The sequence below is a fragment of the Macrobrachium rosenbergii genome, chromosome 31 (assembly GCF_040412425.1).
Source record: "Macrobrachium rosenbergii isolate ZJJX-2024 chromosome 31, ASM4041242v1, whole genome shotgun sequence".
NCBI lineage: Eukaryota > Metazoa > Arthropoda > Malacostraca > Decapoda > Palaemonidae > Macrobrachium > Macrobrachium rosenbergii.
In genome coordinates this window covers 12,430,329-12,446,445 of record NC_089771.1, presented here as the reverse complement: position 1 = coordinate 12,446,445, position 16,117 = coordinate 12,430,329, and the positions used below count along the sequence as shown (strand labels likewise).

Sequence of the window (16,117 nt, the reverse complement as noted above, 5' to 3'; positions counted from 1 at the left end):
TTGTAATCGCCAGATAATTGCATTGATATCAAATTTAACCTACAAACATATTTTGGCATTGAATTTGTCTTCATTGCAAAAGTATGAACAAAAGGCATCTCTGATACATTTTGCATCTCTTGATGGATTATTGATGCGTTATGTCCTTGCAGTTCCACGAGACAATCAGCTTGTAGGTCGGGGTCGGGGTCAGGACCTTCCACGATTTTACCTGTATTGTCATGGTCCATACCCTTGAGAAGAGTAATACACACATGTCCAATCTCTTTAATCAAATAATTATGTAAATAACAGCATGCTAATGTAATAGTTGAAACTTTCTGTGGTGACAGATTAATTGCTCTTTGAATACTTCAGACCTGCTTACAAGCATTCCAAAAGAATTTTCAGCTACACGCCGAGCTCGGACAATCGATAATTGAATGTGCGCTGATTATTTGTTAAAAAATGACAGTGGCCATAGGTTTCATTAAATGACTGTCTAATGCAAATGCATCATCGGCTACGAACTCATAGGGAAACTTATTACTGGTACTTGCCATTGCTGATGGAGGTGGAATATTCAGTTCAGAATGCCTTAGCTTTTGCCCAAACTTTGTGCAATACAGAACTCCACCATGACTGAAATTTCAGTCATTACGCGTAATGACTGATTACGCATGTTGACTGTAACATATATATATATATATATATATATATATATATATATATATATATATATATATATATATATATATATATATATGGTATTTTGTATCGGATATATCATTAGTTGATAAAATTTTTAAATTTTAAATATTATTATTATTATTATTATTATTATTATTATTATTATATTATTATATTAGTAGTAGTAGTAGTAGTGTAGTAGTAGTAGTAGTATTCACATCATTATTTATATTATCACCATCATCAGCATCATCATCATCATCATCATCATTCCTGAGTGTACATGCTAACATAAATTATGAAATGTCACAGTAGCTGGATGACAATCTGTCGGATGACGGACAAAATTCTGGTGCGAACATTGATGACTGAATGCCACAAACCCAAGAAGAGAAAATTAAGTACAAATCAGATGACCTTCCGAACTTAGCCTGTAATTATCTTCAAAAAGATGATAGCAGTAACCTAAATACTGCACAAGTTTGGGCTAGCAAAGTAACGAATCTGCCGCAAGATCAGAAATTACTGGCTGAGAAATATATTAATGACATGACATCTTATTTGAAGCAGAAATGGGGTTGACCAGAAATTCAATGAAGATGAATGAATGACGTAATGTAGACATTTTACCAGCATCTCGTCCTATGTCACAGCAAGCACTAGCGCTAGCACTAGTCATGATGATGGTGACTCATTGAACCATTCCATTACACAAATGGACCCTTTGACTCAATACTTCCATCAGTTTCAACCACAAGCATATATATTGATAATGTAATGTAAGACATCTTTGTCAAATAAAAAAAAAAAAATTACCATAAGCTAAAATTATAACCCTATTTATAGTTACCTTGATGTAATCCTTGAGAGCAGTAATGATGGCTTCACAGGTTTCCTGCACAATTCCACTGACTGCAGATTTTCCCATTACGCCGGAATAACGCAGCCGGGAAAATGATTCTCCTGTTGCTAAATAGCAGAGAGTAATGGACAGTCTTTCATTTGCTGAGATGCTCTCCCTCATAACAGTGTCTTTTGTAGTTATGTATGGCCTTACCATCTCCAAAAGTTTATTGTAGGTCTTTTCATCCATCCGGAAATAACTTTGAAAACCATTCATATCGGTTTTCTTGATTTCATTCAAAAGGTTTAAATGCGTAAAAAATATTACGCTTACCAATCCAGTCTTTGACCCACTTCTACGTTTACGTCTTTTCTGAAGCCAAAGAGCCATAATAATTGCAATGGATGCTTTTCTCTTGTTTCTCATGTCACTTGAAAGCCCACGGCACAACCATTCAACGCTGGTGCACTGAATTACTGACGCCTCCAATCAGTATTCAATAATGGACGTGTGTTCGGTGTACTAACAGTAGATCACACCAATAGAATATTGTCAGTATTTTTACTGACAGTAATAATGATGTCTGCACCCCCTTTAAGTTATCCCTCTTCGTGAATCATTCAGGTTAGAACTTGCATGTCGGAACACGCCCAACTTGTGTATTTTTTTCTCCTCCAGCACTCCCATCCCTTGCCCAAGGGCCAAGGTAGACAGAAGTTAGATAAAAACATACATTGCTCACGTCACTGAGCTTATCATTTATATATACAAACATCAGGATAATATTTAGTCCTATTTTCATCTTATTTTCACAGATTTCTGATTTGTGTTTGCATTGTTTAGCCTTGTTAGAAGATTGCGTCATGCAAGGGATCTATTTACTTGCAAATTGTTATGCTTCTGTAAGTAGTCCAATATACTTACCTGTCTCTGGTTTTTCATTTACATTGTCATTTTAAGTCAAATCTAAGTGATTAAACTTACATAATATTTATTAAAATAAAGGAACTAAAGAGGATTATTCTAAAAAGCGTAAATTCCTGTAACACAACATCAAGAAGAAGAAGAGGAAGTATAGCGCCGTTGTTGACGAAACGCTGCAACATAATCATCAGCGTTAGTAGTCTCTAGCTTCATTTCCTATGCGAATTTCACCACGAAATCTAATTGGCAATCGACGAGTATCCAGTTTTACTCTTCAGGTTCGTATATATCTCACGAAATTCAGGGATAAATTGCCTAAATGCACTTGTTTACATCACCGCCTGGATGATCCCGGACCCTTGCTTAGCGGGAGATGTTTGTTTACATTGTGTAGGCTGTTATTTACGTTAATTATTTCCATTATTTTGTATTACTTCTATATAATTTGTAATATGATTGATGTTTAGGCCTTATTTTTATGGTATTTCAAGAGAATAAATGTTTTTGAATCGTGGGCAAAGGTATGTTAGTAGGGCCAGGTTAGCTTCCTACCGTAATGGCTACACGACAGCATTACGCACTACAGGCCTATCCTTGTATTTCACAATATTTTTATATTTAGTGTCTAAAATTGCCATTACCAAGTTATATAGCGAAATTAGCCAAGGGTAAATGATCGGGCCATGACACATTGCTCAATTCCCCTGTGCTCTGAACACTTCCAGAAAATGCATTTGAATGCGACCCCATCAGCATCAGTGAGACTTGTGCCCTCTACACACAGCACGCTGAGAACTGTACGCTCCTATCAAAGTAACTGCTTTCTCCTAAATTACGAAATAATGGCATATTTCCAATTAAACAGGTTCATTAAGGTGTATCTGTGCTCAGTGCTAACTTACTGGCCATAACACTCAAAGTTTTTACTTAAAACACTTTAAAAGTAGATGAGTGACGCTGTCTAAATATTTTCTGAGTCACTTGTGGAAACAAACTGCCCATTTCCTGTATTAAATCTGCCAAAAGTTTCCTTTACATCAGTAGTAAACGCTGGCGGCAATCAGGCTGTGGACGGGGAAGTCTAGCGAATTTTCCGGACGCTAGAGTGCTAGGTATTTAAATAATTAGGTAGCTAAACAGCTGATTGTTCCGACACGATATACAAACCGTTGGTCCTTTACATTTGGAATTACTTTCAGCTTAGGCTGGAAATGGCCGTTAAACTCTTGAACAAGGTGGTTAGGCAGTAACTTACGCCAGGTAGCGGGGATACCCGCCTGCCCAGATGTAACATTCCGGTTTGCTTTCGGCCGTCATGCGTTGCTGGCGTGTGGTTTTTCTCTCTGCCTGACTGTCGTTAAGCTCTTATTATCCCGGTGGGATCTTTCTGTATTTTTGTTTATATATACGTGTGTTTGATATTTATTAACACAAACTCCTACGATTTGTGATAACCTTGTGTAAGCCTGCCTGCCTGTGTCTGGGTTTGACGGCCAAGGGTGTAGCTGGAGTAGCATAACCGAGTGGTAATGCTTCTCTTCAGCAGCCTTTTCGTGAACACTGAAGGCGCCCCTGTACTTCGGAGATTAGTTTGGGATGTAATATCTTCACTTCCCATTCATCTGGACGTAAGAGTTCGTTCCCTTCTTGGACTTCCTCCCCTCCGTGTATAAGGGCATCACTAATTTCTTCCTCTTTATGCTGAGTGTTTGTCTCGCCTGATGCGCTTGAGAATTACAGGCTGGGTGGGAGGTTGCGGGCGTCGCTGATAGTTCCGCTTCCACGGCGCCCTTGGTGGCTTCCTCTGTCCTTTTTCTCTTTCCGTAGGTTCTTCCCTTTAGTAGATCTCTCCTTCGCCTCTTCGCTCACTGCCGGGTGAAGACCAGGACGGGGGAGGAGCGAGCGCAACTCTTGTAGAGTACCTCCTCCAGCTGCGTGGGCTGTTCCCCTGTAGCAAGAGGAGTCTCCTCTACTAATCATCTTTGTTTTTATTTCAGGTTGACAGTGAGCATCGCGGAGACAGCAGTAGTTGGCTGGATATATCATATATCAAGATATCTTGCATGAAGCAGTCCCGACATTCATTCAATGTTGCTTTGGGATCAACCACAATACCTGGTTAGATGACATATTTCCACGTCGGGATCGCTCTGGCTCTGTTCCCGTCAATTTGTATCGATATCTGTCATTGCTGGTTTTCATTTATTCTGCTGCAATGCCTCCTGCATATCTGTGGTGTATCTGCTCCTGCTGTTCCCTGTGTTATGCTCTTGTCAACTCGACGACAGTCTCTGGGCTGCTCTTCCTGGTCTCCCTGCCGAGCCGCCTGATCGCTCCTGTTGCTGCTGGTGATTTTCAAGTGACATTTGTCCGTTGCATTAGCTCCTGCCTTCTGAACAGCTAACGAGCTCCTGCATCGAATGTCCTGATTGTGCCTGCTTCTTCTCCTAGTGGTCGTGCCTGGGGCCACTTCCGTTGTGTTCCTGCCAGCTGCCCTCCCAAGTTAAGTCTGCCATCCTGTAGAAGACGGCGTGAAGGGAAGGAAGTCGCCTTGTGGAAGTGACGCGTTCTGGCCGCTTGCAATAGCTCCTGCCCTCCCCTAACCTCTGCCGAGCTCCTGCATCGCTGTCCTGATCATGCCTGCCGCTTCTCCTGGCGGTCGCCCGGGCCGCTTCCGTTGTGTTCCTGCCAGCTGCCCCAGGGAGGTTACAAAGTCCGCATCCTGTAGAAGATGCCGTGAAGATGAAGGAAGTCGCCCTGTTGAGGTGATGTTCCTGGCCGTTGCAGTTCCTGCCTTCGAACTGCTGCCGTAGCTCCTGCATTGGCTGTCCTGATCATGCCTGCAGCTTCTCTTGGTGCTGGTGTCCTGGCCGCGTCCGTTGTGTTCCTGCCGGACTACCCTGGAGGTTACGATGTTTTCGGTCCACCATCCTGCAGAAGATGTCGGAGTGGAGGTGAAGGAAGCTGTCCTGTGGAAGTAGCCGCCGTCTTCTTCATCTTATCTTCGATTTCGTCTTCTGCTGCGTCTTCCCGTCCTCTCCTGAGGTCCAGGGGGGTCCCAAGAATCGGACAGACCTCCGTCGGCTGAAGGAGAGGAAGGCTGCTTCTTCCCTTTGATGCCCTTGGACATCTAGGGACTGCCTCCTTCCGAGGAGGCAGTGGGTCTCTCGTTGGCTCTTCCCGACCTTTGGGTTAGGGAACCGATTTGCATAGCCGTGGGTTTTGTGTTTTTGGAAGCGCCGGGCGCAAGACCTCAGTTTGCGATCCCGTTCCCAGTCCTAGAGGTTCCACCTCTAAGACGGGGGCTGCTTTGGGCGCTTGTTCACGAGCCGCTCTTAGTGCTCAAGATTCTGTGGAATATTGAGTATCCCGATCTGGTCTGGAGAGATTTTCCTCGGCCCAGTTCGGGAGCAGTGCAAGAGAAAGGGCCGAGGCACCCAGGTGTCTCGGCTCTTCCTGCCAGCACCGCAAGCGCTCCCCGAGTGTTTGCCAGTGCTCGGTTGGGGTCCCAGCCTGGTGTCTCGATCCTGTCGGTTTGAACATCAGAAGAAGCAGGGAAGAGATTCCCTTTGGGAGTCCTGGGACTTCTAAGAGACTGACTCTCTTCCGGAGACAAGTTTCTCGTTAGCTCTTCCGCCCTCGGCAGGAACTGATCTACATTCTCCTGTGGGATCTTGCGTTTGGGGGCACAGCACGGCCTCTCGAGGCCATTCCTGTTGCCAGTCTTGGAAGTCTGCATCTAAGACTGGTTCTGTGCTTGGCTCTTTCGATCTTAGGTAACAAAGCAGCCGCTCCCGATTTTTGGGAGTCTCGTGGATAGCTCGAATTCTATGAATCACGAGCCCTCCTGACGAGAGACAGGATGAGAGAACCCAGTGTCTGGTTGCCGGACACCCAGGTGTCTGGTTGCCGGGGCGGACACCCAGGTGTCTGGCTGCCGAGACACCCAGGTGTCTGGGTGCCGACGCCCAGGTAGACACGAGGTGTCTGGTTTGCCAGCTGCTTGTGTTGCTTGGCCGGCACCCAGGTGTCTGTCCGAGAACTTTGGGTTTGAGCATGCACCAGGTAACAGACCGCGACGCCAGGTGTCTCTTCTGAACGCCAGCTTCTCGAGGGCCTCGGGGCTTCGTTTCTTGTTTCTCGAAGTTTGGGAAACTGGAGCATGCAAGATCAGCAGACAGACGAATCCGCCTATGAACGCTTCTTTCGAGGGCCTTGGCCTCGGTTTCGGCCCCGAAGAGTTTAGAGACTGGCTCAATTGTTCACAGCTTGCCAGACTGGCCCAGTTATTATGAGTCTGGCTCTGCCAGCCTGCCTCCCAGACTCTGCCTTGCCAACCAGCTGGATCACGACGTTCATGATCCAGACTGGCTCGCTCCGGTTGCACACGACTGGCTTGGCTCGCTCAGCTCGCCCCATCCTGCCTCCCAGTCCGCCGCATACCAACCAGCTGGAGCGCGTTCGCGTGATCGGTTCGGCCTCGCCCTACTCGGTTTTTTCCGATTTGGCTTCATGGCTATGTTTGAGTGAACTTTTTGCTCTTCCCAGGAAAAGCGCTTTGCCACGGCATAGGTGCTCTTCTCCCCGTGTGGCAGTAATCACCCTTCAGTTGATTATTGCTCACGGTCCGCCTCTCCTGCTTATCATTCTGGCAGGACAGGTAGGCTACTCTTTCTCCTCACCTGTTCTCTTCTCCTCTCGGTTGTTCCGGCAGGAGCGAGGCGGACAGAGAGAGCTCCGACAAAATTCTTTCGGTTCGGCTGCCTGTCGTGCTTTGGGTGTTGGTCCCCGGAATCTCTTGTAGTATAACCAGGTAGCCAAGGAGGGTTTCATGGGATCTGTCAAGGTCTCCCTCTAAGGGGAAAGGTACAGGAGTTTTCACGCTTCGGAAACAGTTAGGGTCTTCCTCTTCAAGTTGCGATCGCCTCTGTGTTTTCGGAGAACTTTGCGCCGACGAATCGATGCAAGGATCCCCGGGACAGGACTGCGGCTCCCCAATGAATAACCTTCATCACTCGAAACCCTTGCAGTTCCCGAGGGACTGAGAGTGTCGTGGACTGGCGTGGTCTTGGCTTCCGAGAGCGTTCTCGACCTGATGAATTCTTTTCTTCGAAGGAGTTAATTCAGGTTGAGACCAAGCTTCCACCCCTGCCTTGACAGAATATGAATTCTTCTTGCCTGGAGGGTCTTGCCGACCACAGTTTTTTGGGCAATTCTGGTGCTAAGAAGAGGACTTTGTCCCAATTCGATCCCCAGTTTCGTAAGTCCCGAGTTGGCTTGACCCATGGGAACGAACCTTTACTTGGTTCTGCCTTTCTCTTTCAGAGATTTGCCAGATACATGGTAATCAAAGTTCGTACTAGGGCACTGCTTGTCCTTTGGACAATGGCAAAATTTTGGGTCTTAGTCATCTCAACTCGACCTTGAGTTCAAGCCAGCCCCACCTCAACTCCTTGCTAAGAAGTCCTAGGCCTCAGAAGAAGATTGCAACTGCTGATGCCTGGACAAATGATGCTTATCAAGTCTCTGAACTGGCAGCAACATTGCCGAGACCTGGGAATGGATTCCTTCAGGAGAAGTATCTATTTCCCCTTAGGTCTTGGCAATTCTTTCCATCGAACTTCCATCCCGCCTCCTCCTGTGTGCTCCGATTCGGGAAATGCCAGCCCGGCTAGAGCTAATTGTCTCAGTTCCCTGTCATCTTGCAGAAGCTTCCCATGGTGGAAAATGGAAGTCTGCTTCCTTTTCCGCCCTTCTTTCCTCTCGATGTATGAGGAAAGAGTTAGGCTAATGCTTGATTTAAGGAACCTGAATATGCTTGCATATTCCCCTCACATCTTGTGTCTACTCACAGATTCACAGGTTGAGAATAGGCACACACTGGTAAAGACCCTGTCTTGAATTTGTGTGACCAAGATGATTAGTACCTTCCTCATCACTGTCCTGGGGTCAGGGCAGCCTTTTGGCCGTCTGAGAATCCAGGATGAGTTTTATGGCACTCACTGTTTTCATTGAACAATAAAACCACAGTAGTGACTTTTGTCATAAACAAGAGGCAATTGTGTTTTCCTCCTGTTTCATCTCGACATCTGCAGGTACTCGGGTGTTTTTCTATTGCACACTTGACAGCTCAATTAACCAGATGCATTCCTGGTGGGGGTGTACTGGTATACAAGCCTGGCCTCAGGTTTGAGTGATCGGGATGGAACATGCTGCTCACTCTTTCTTCACGAAGATTCATGCAGAGACTGCTCGACTGAGAAATCCCTACCGTCCCTTCTGTTGCCTCCCTGCACACAAGTCGGTAGTGTTTTCTCGCTCTTCATACCAGACCAGGGCCGCTCTGGTGAGGCATGCTGTCTTTTTTGGTGAAAACTCGATATCATTTTTTCTCCATATTTGTCTGTTTCGCTAGGGTTCTGCAAACATTGCTCACCCTTTGTTACAGACAAATACTGGAAGACTTCCTTCATCCGACCTGATTGCCGAGGCATCAAGAAGAATTCCGCTTGACCCATCCTCCTATAGCAGCTACACAAGAAGCGGTTCTTGAGGCAGTGCATCCCTGTGTGTTCAGGACTGGGAGACTTTTCCAGCTTTCCTTGCAAGCACAGGCTTTCTCCTGAGCAGCAACGGATATAGCTGGATATCCCTTGAAGTCCTCTGCAACACTGTCCCAGGACTGGATCCGTCTTAGCTGGTGGTATCGTTGTTGGAACTTCTTCCGGGCCAGAGTCGCTTGTCAAGTCTTGACTTCCTCGCCTTTCTCCACCGAGGGCTTCTCTCCCTTTCATTTGTGAAGAATGTAGGCCCTTGCAACTAGTCTTTATCTGAAGTAGCCTTGTCTCCTCAGTCGAGAGTTAGCTATGGACGAAGCTTCTTCAGTCATCTGTCCCAGGAATGTTTCCTGGGTGGCATGTGACTCTCGTTTAGGGTTCCTGTCCGTGCTTCTGCACTCACCCCTACGAGAGTCGCCGGATAGAGATATGCCCTCTTAGGACCATCTCTCATCTTACCCTGGCCTTGGCGAGAAGATGGAAGAACAGGGTGGGGATCATCCTTCTTCGGATGTCGTAGGTGGACTCCAAATCCATTGGCATCTACTGTTGGGTTCGAGTCCTTCTTGTTCCCTCCTCCTTGGACTTTTGTATCAATGATCCAGATCATTCGTTACTTTGTCCTATTAGGAGCTGTGGTACTTTCCGAAAGGCTTTGACATTCCTAACCTGGATGTCAAACGTTTCGCCAGTACTGTCTCTCCCAAGGAAGAAGTGTCTAAGGACACATCTTCCCTCCTGACTTTGTGAAGCGATCAAAGGAGGTACTTGGCAGCTGATGACAACGATACCGTACCTTCCACCCGAGAGCTCACAAAGTCGATGGCTTGGTCCATCCCTGATCCCGGAAGAATATTCTGTTGGTCTGGAGGCTGAAGATGTGGTCCCAACTTAGGCCACACTTCACCTCTGTCTTCTCCTCCGGGATCTTGCCCACAGGCCCTTGGACCCTTTTTTCCTTGGCTCTGTGGTGGCTGCTCAACAAGTTGTGTTGTCTTCCAGCTCCTTCAAGAGGACAGGATTGCATCTTGCCTAAGGTGTTGGTTCTGATGAGGAGAATGGATTCTGAGAGTGACTGGCCTCTCTTCCTCCTCCTTCCCCGTCCTCCAACTCTCTTCCCAGGGATGAGAATAGGACTCAACAATAGCTGCTGGAGCTGGCGACTCGAGGCAGTAAGACTAGCATAACATCGAGCACCCATTCTATTTTTCGATATAGAATCATAGAAGCAATTCCTCTCCTTCCTCTTGCAAGGGGAGGAAGGAGAGGCTGACAATAAGACAACCCAATCTTGTATTTGCCTTACTGCCATCCGACTCTAAATCCTTCCAGCCTATTTGCATGAACTTACGTTTCCTCACTCATGCAAAGGGTCCAGTATCTGACATTTGATCTTGCAGTTTTTACAACCCGATCTATGTCAGAGGCAGTTTTTTCCCTTCCTCGCTCTTTCGACCAGTCAGTTCCAGTCAGACTCAGAGAGACTCAGATTCCTCCTCCAATAAGTGAGTCTTCCTAATGTAAGGACCGACGGTTTGTATATCGTGTCGAACAAATAACAATTTTAAAGTAAATTGTATTTTCCTAACTATACAAACCTAAGGTCCTTTTACATTGCATTATGCCCACCTCATGCCACCCTCAATCTGTACCTGGGCCGAAAGGCAAACTGGAATGTTTACATCCGGGGCAGGCGGGTATCCCCGCCTACCTGGCGGTAGGTACTGCCTAACCACCTTGCTCAAGAGTTTAACGCCGTTTCCAGCCTACTCCTGAAAGTATTCCTAATGTAAAGGACCTTAAGTTTGTATAGTTAGGAAAATACAATTTACTTTAAAATTGTTGCTTTTTAGAGACTCGTACCAAACTTACTGAAAATTAACTTACTGAAAATTCGCCTATGAGGGTTCTGGAACCTAACCTCCTCGTAAGTTTGATCTATGACTCTAGCTGGATATCTCTTGAAGTCCTCTTGAACACTGTTCCATGGACTGAATCCGCTTTCACTGGTTGGTGTTGTTGACCTTTTCATTTCAGAGTCGCTTTAAGTCATTCATGCTTTCTCCCCGAGGGCTGCTAGGAGAGTTGTGAAGAACGATGGCCCTAGCGAGAGAGAGAGTGATCTGAAGTTTCATTTTATCCTCAGAGTTCGGCTTTACTGATGAAGCTTCAAATCTTGCCAGTCCCAGGGATCTATTCCATGGGTGTTATCCTGACTCTCTTTTAGGGTTCATGTCCCGTGGCTGTGCACGCTGATTAAACAGAGATGTTCCCTCTTAGGACCATCTTCATCTCGGAGTCTTGGCATAGAAGTTGGACCAACAGGTGAAGGGAATTGTACCTTGACTCCTTCTCAGATGTAGTAGAGGACTCCGAGTCCATCTGCATCTATTGTCAGGTTTGAGTCCTTCTTGTTCCCTCCTCCAGATCATCGTTACTTTGTCCTGTTTGATCTTTGTGGTTCTTTCATAAATATTCCTAACCTGGATCTACATTTTTCTAGTACTTCTCTCCCAAGGAAGAAGTGTCTAAGGACACATTTTCTCTTGGCTTCAAAGACCCAAAGGACGTCTTAATTCAGCTGGCAGATAATACCTGTATAATCCAAACGGAGAGCATTCGATTAACATGCTTGGTCCATCCCTTCCATTCCAGAAATTTCTGTCAGTCTGAAACCTTTCATGGTCTCATAGACCACATTCTTGTCTTCATACCTTATGTGCCCCACAGGCCCAACCTCTTTTTCCTGGTCCTGTGGTTGCTCAACAAGTGTTTTCTTACCCAGCTCCTTCAAGAGGATGAGTAGCATCTTGCCTAATGTGTTGGTCTCTGGAAGGAGAAGGATCCCTAGAGTGACTGGCCTCCTATCCTCCTCCTCCCTTTGTCCTCTCCTCCTCCTCCCCTTTTCACAGAGAATTCTGACACTTGCTGGATCTGGGTCTAATGTGGTAAGAGACATACTTGAGCACCTGTTCTATTTTTCTTCTAGAATCATAGAAGTTGATTCTGCCCCTTGTCCTCCAGCAAAGTGGAGGAAGGAGACTCTTGGCAGTTCAGGGAAACCCTATTTCAGGTTTCGCTTACTGCCTCTGCTCAGATTTTTTTTTTCCAAGTTATGCTGCATTAAAGGTCCAGATATCTGACATTTGAACCATTCAATTCTACACTCCAACCCAACAATATGTTAGAGGGCATGACAATGCTCTTTCGACCATCTCAAATAGCTCTGTCAGAACTCTGCAGTCAGTTCAAGAGACTCCAAAGGTGGATCCTCCAACCAGTGAGTCTTCCTAATGTAAAGGATGATGGTTTGTATGTTGTGTCAGAAAGACATTTTTAAAAGTAAATTGTATTTTAATATAAGTGTCTCTACCCAGTAATTACATAGCTATTAGTTTCTTTAACCTGCAGCTCAAAATTTTGAAAATGGTCCCGCTAGTTTGTTATGGTTATGGCGACATGCCCATCCCACTTTCAGGTGTAAGAGAAGGTACAACATAGCAAAGAGCTTCAATTTGTTTCTGCCATACACTGTGGTTGAAGGACTGTGGTTGGCAGTAGTTGAATTTTGAATTTATACTTTGCTGGTTGTTTGACTTATCTTCAGTTGGTGAAGTATTTAATTTTGCATAGCATAATTAAATAAAGTGAATTTTGATTATTGATTGATGACTCTTGCCTGTTTTTGACTTGTACTAGACTTTCTAGGATGTCTGACCCTAGCAGTGCTAACTTAGGTATTGCAGCAAAGCTGCAATACTAGGCTAACTGAGAATCTTATGTTCCACACTGTTTGTGTTCTGTGGGGGGACAAACATGTTCAGTAGATTTACGTTGTTGGAGTGTAATTACTGGGATACTGAGAAGTGGAAGACTTTAGATGCACATCTCAGAAACTAGCTAGAGATAGGAAGATGAAAGCTATTGCCAAGGAATCTAATAAAGCCAGGATTCATCCACTAAGTCATGCAATTGCTCTGTAATTTCTTCCAATCCCATTCCATCTCTCCATTTGTGGAACCATTTCCTGTTCACCCTAACACCATCGTCTGGAGTCGAAAATCACCACTATTTGAATTGATTGTAATCATTCGCTAAATTAGCTTTGTCGTGAAAAATAAAATAGGAGTTACCCATCAAGCGCAGTGGTAGTGGAGGAGGTGGCTGTTTGGCATCTGATTCTCCTGGGGCCAAAGGTCCCAAACCTGGGAGGAGGCAAACTGGCAGCCTATCCTTTCACAGTCTGCCCCTGAGCAGTTGCCCTCAGTTCAGTCTGGAAGGTGAGTCAGAGCGCTACAGGGGTGCCCACTGCAATTAAGTGGCAAGGAGGGTTCGCCCGCCTGCATTTCTCTTAGGACAAGGTCCTGTCATACCCTCAGCGCCTGGGAGGAGTCATACAAGTGGCCTCCATAGGTCCCTTGGGGTCTGCCCCAAGGTGATCATGTTGATGAATACCAGATCAACCAACCGTTTGGGACCCAAGTGAGTGCTCACTGTACCCTCCAGCCCGATTCTCCCCACATGTGTTGCTTTCACGCCCGCAAAGTGCTCAGTGGAGTTTGAGATTTCTTCCCCTGCCTTGTAAGAAGGGCAAGGATTCAATTAGTCACTGGTATACCCCGAACAATCTTCTGAACGATTCGGGGAATTGGCTTAACTCATTGGAGACGCTCATCGCTCTAATAAAGGAGCTACTGCATCAAGTTACGCACTCACTTCTCCTTTTAACCATACTGCACTAGCACCAGTGTCGGCTACGCCAAACTCCCATTTCCAAAATTGAGCGCCCACCGCGCCATTGCAACAAGTTGGCTCAAACTCCACAGCGCCCATTGGTGCCTTTTCAATAAAACTCTGGCTTTCCATCTCCACAGTGCCATCGAATTACCTCGCCTGTTCTCGACAAGTTAGATGCATTTATACAGCACCCCCCATGGCACCCATTGCTGCCCTCCACTACAGTTGCCATCTGGATATTGTTCCTCCTCCAGTTGACTAGGCTTGAGAGCAACGTAATATTCTCTTGCAGCAGAAGGCTCTACAGCTCAGTAAGCGACTTATCTTTCTCCTTCAATCTGAGGAAGAGTTTCTCTTTTAAGATGCACATTCATCGGCGCATGGCACTGTTGACAATCCTGCTAGCAACTTATCCAAGCTCAAGCTTGCCTTTGATTCCTCTGAGCTGAGAAGGTGGAGGAAGTGTAAAATTATGTTCTTGGCCACGAACTTATCACCTTCTTATTTTTAGGTTCCACTCATGAGCTTAACACCAGCCAACTCAAGAACTTAGAGTGCTACTTTGTATTCCAACAGATTCTCCAACCTTTCTAATACTCGTTCCTGTATTGACAGAGGCTTCTGATAGTACGTGAGTTAGCTGTCTGTAATGTATTCTTAAGAAGAGGGAGAGCTGGTGCTCTTTACTGGAGATTCATTCTCCCCTTGACAAGATGGCATCTTTTCCAGAGGCTCAGTACTGAACATCGCTCTGACCTGCAGAAAAAGAACACTCAGGACCTGCTCATAATCTAAGACGCATTTTCTTTAGCCCCCTCCCAGATCGCCTCCGCAACCTACTTCCATTGGAGCAGTCTAGATGTTAGACAAGAATCAGACACCCCACAGTGTCATCAAGAAGTCTCTTTCAAAGTCTTACTTAAGAAATGAAAACTAGGATAGATAGGAGCACGGCTCCTTTCCATCTTGGGAACGCTTCAAAAGGGGCAGAAATCTTGGATAGAGTCTGTCCTGAAGGAGGGCCACTCTCATTCCTCTTTGAATTGCTCCTCTGTCTACAAGCCTGCGAATTTAAGGCTACTGTCAGGCTCAGCAGATTTGCTGCCTTCTTGCTAAAAGTCCTTGTTCAGAAAGAGGCTACCCAGCTTAGAGGATATTCAATCCCCTGGGATTTGCTCCAGGCCTCAATGCCCCACAAGTGTTCCCCAGAGTGTTGGCTCCAGTGGCTTCTGTGGGGATAAAGATCTGTTTAGATGACTGGCTGCTTTCATTCCTGCTCCTGAGCCAATCATTACGGAGTTTCAAATCATGACTCTTTCCTTTAGCTCCAGAATTGCATCACTAAGTCCTAAAACAGATTCTCTATTTTAGGATGACGATCAATTCTGGCTTTTTCTATTTTCCTGAAGAGAATAGAAAGGTGTCCCCTAGACAGTCGGAATTTCCCATGTTCAAAAACCCATCAGACAGTTTGCCCTGAGTAATTTAGGTACCCTCTCATCCATGGAACAACATACTCACACCTCTTCACCTGAGGCTAAGTTCTTCTCAGAGCCAGCTGGAACAGGAGAAAGCCTGGACTTCTCAACTTCTCAACGGAAATCAAGGGAGGATCTTTTACCCCAGCCCAGAGTTCTTTCAGATGCAGCGAACCTAGGCTCTTCTAATTTTTGTCAGGAACCCCTAGTGGGACACTCAGCATAGGAAATAACAGGCGATATTTCTGGGCCTACAGTGCTTCAGTGAAATTCAATTAGGACAGTCATATTCAGACAACACGACCACCATCGCACATCAAAAACAAGGCTAAAATCACTCCCTATTTATCATTCTTCTTGCTGCTGCAGAATCAAACTCAAAATGCGTTTTTTCTGGGAAGACATCACTAGACTAATTGGAGTCACAAAGACAGATCCTCTTTCAGAATGGACATTAGACCCCTAATCTGTGGAAGCTCTGGGGAAACTAATGACAAATTTAGTCATGAAATCACCGACTTCTCTGCCTACCAGTTCCAGATCCTTGGCTGGGCAACCATCCATCAGGATTAAATAAAGACCCGTTCATTTCTCCCCCATTCTGGGTTCTAGTGAGGCGAGTCATAACAAATTCTGTCCCATTAAAGCTCATCCATGATCTTTCTCCAAGAGAATGGTTCCTGGACTTAAAAATCCCTTGAAAACAACTTCTTTTGCATCGCATCCACTAAAAACTCAGCTCTGGCCTTAACAGGACAAACTTTAGGTTCAAGAAGGACTTTTCAAGAGCGCTGCAGACGAGTTGAGAAGTGTAGAAGAGTCTTCTAGATAATTTCTACCAGGTAAAATGATCCATCTTCATTCCTGGTTCGTCAAAATAACGCTCTCCTCTTCTGAAGACCTTGTAG

At 45.6% G+C, this 16,117-nt stretch overlaps 1 protein-coding gene across 1 annotated transcript in view; it reads left to right on the top strand.

Annotated features, from left to right (window-relative positions):
* The first annotated feature begins 2,557 nt into the window (after positions 1–2,557).
* Positions 2,558–16,117, top strand: part of LOC136855366 (uncharacterized) — a 57,241-nt gene continuing 43,681 nt past the window's right edge. The window contains exon 1 of the mRNA XM_067132286.1: positions 2,558–2,715. The gene's annotated coding sequence lies outside the window, so the exon portion shown is untranslated. The remainder of the gene's footprint in view (positions 2,716–16,117) is intronic.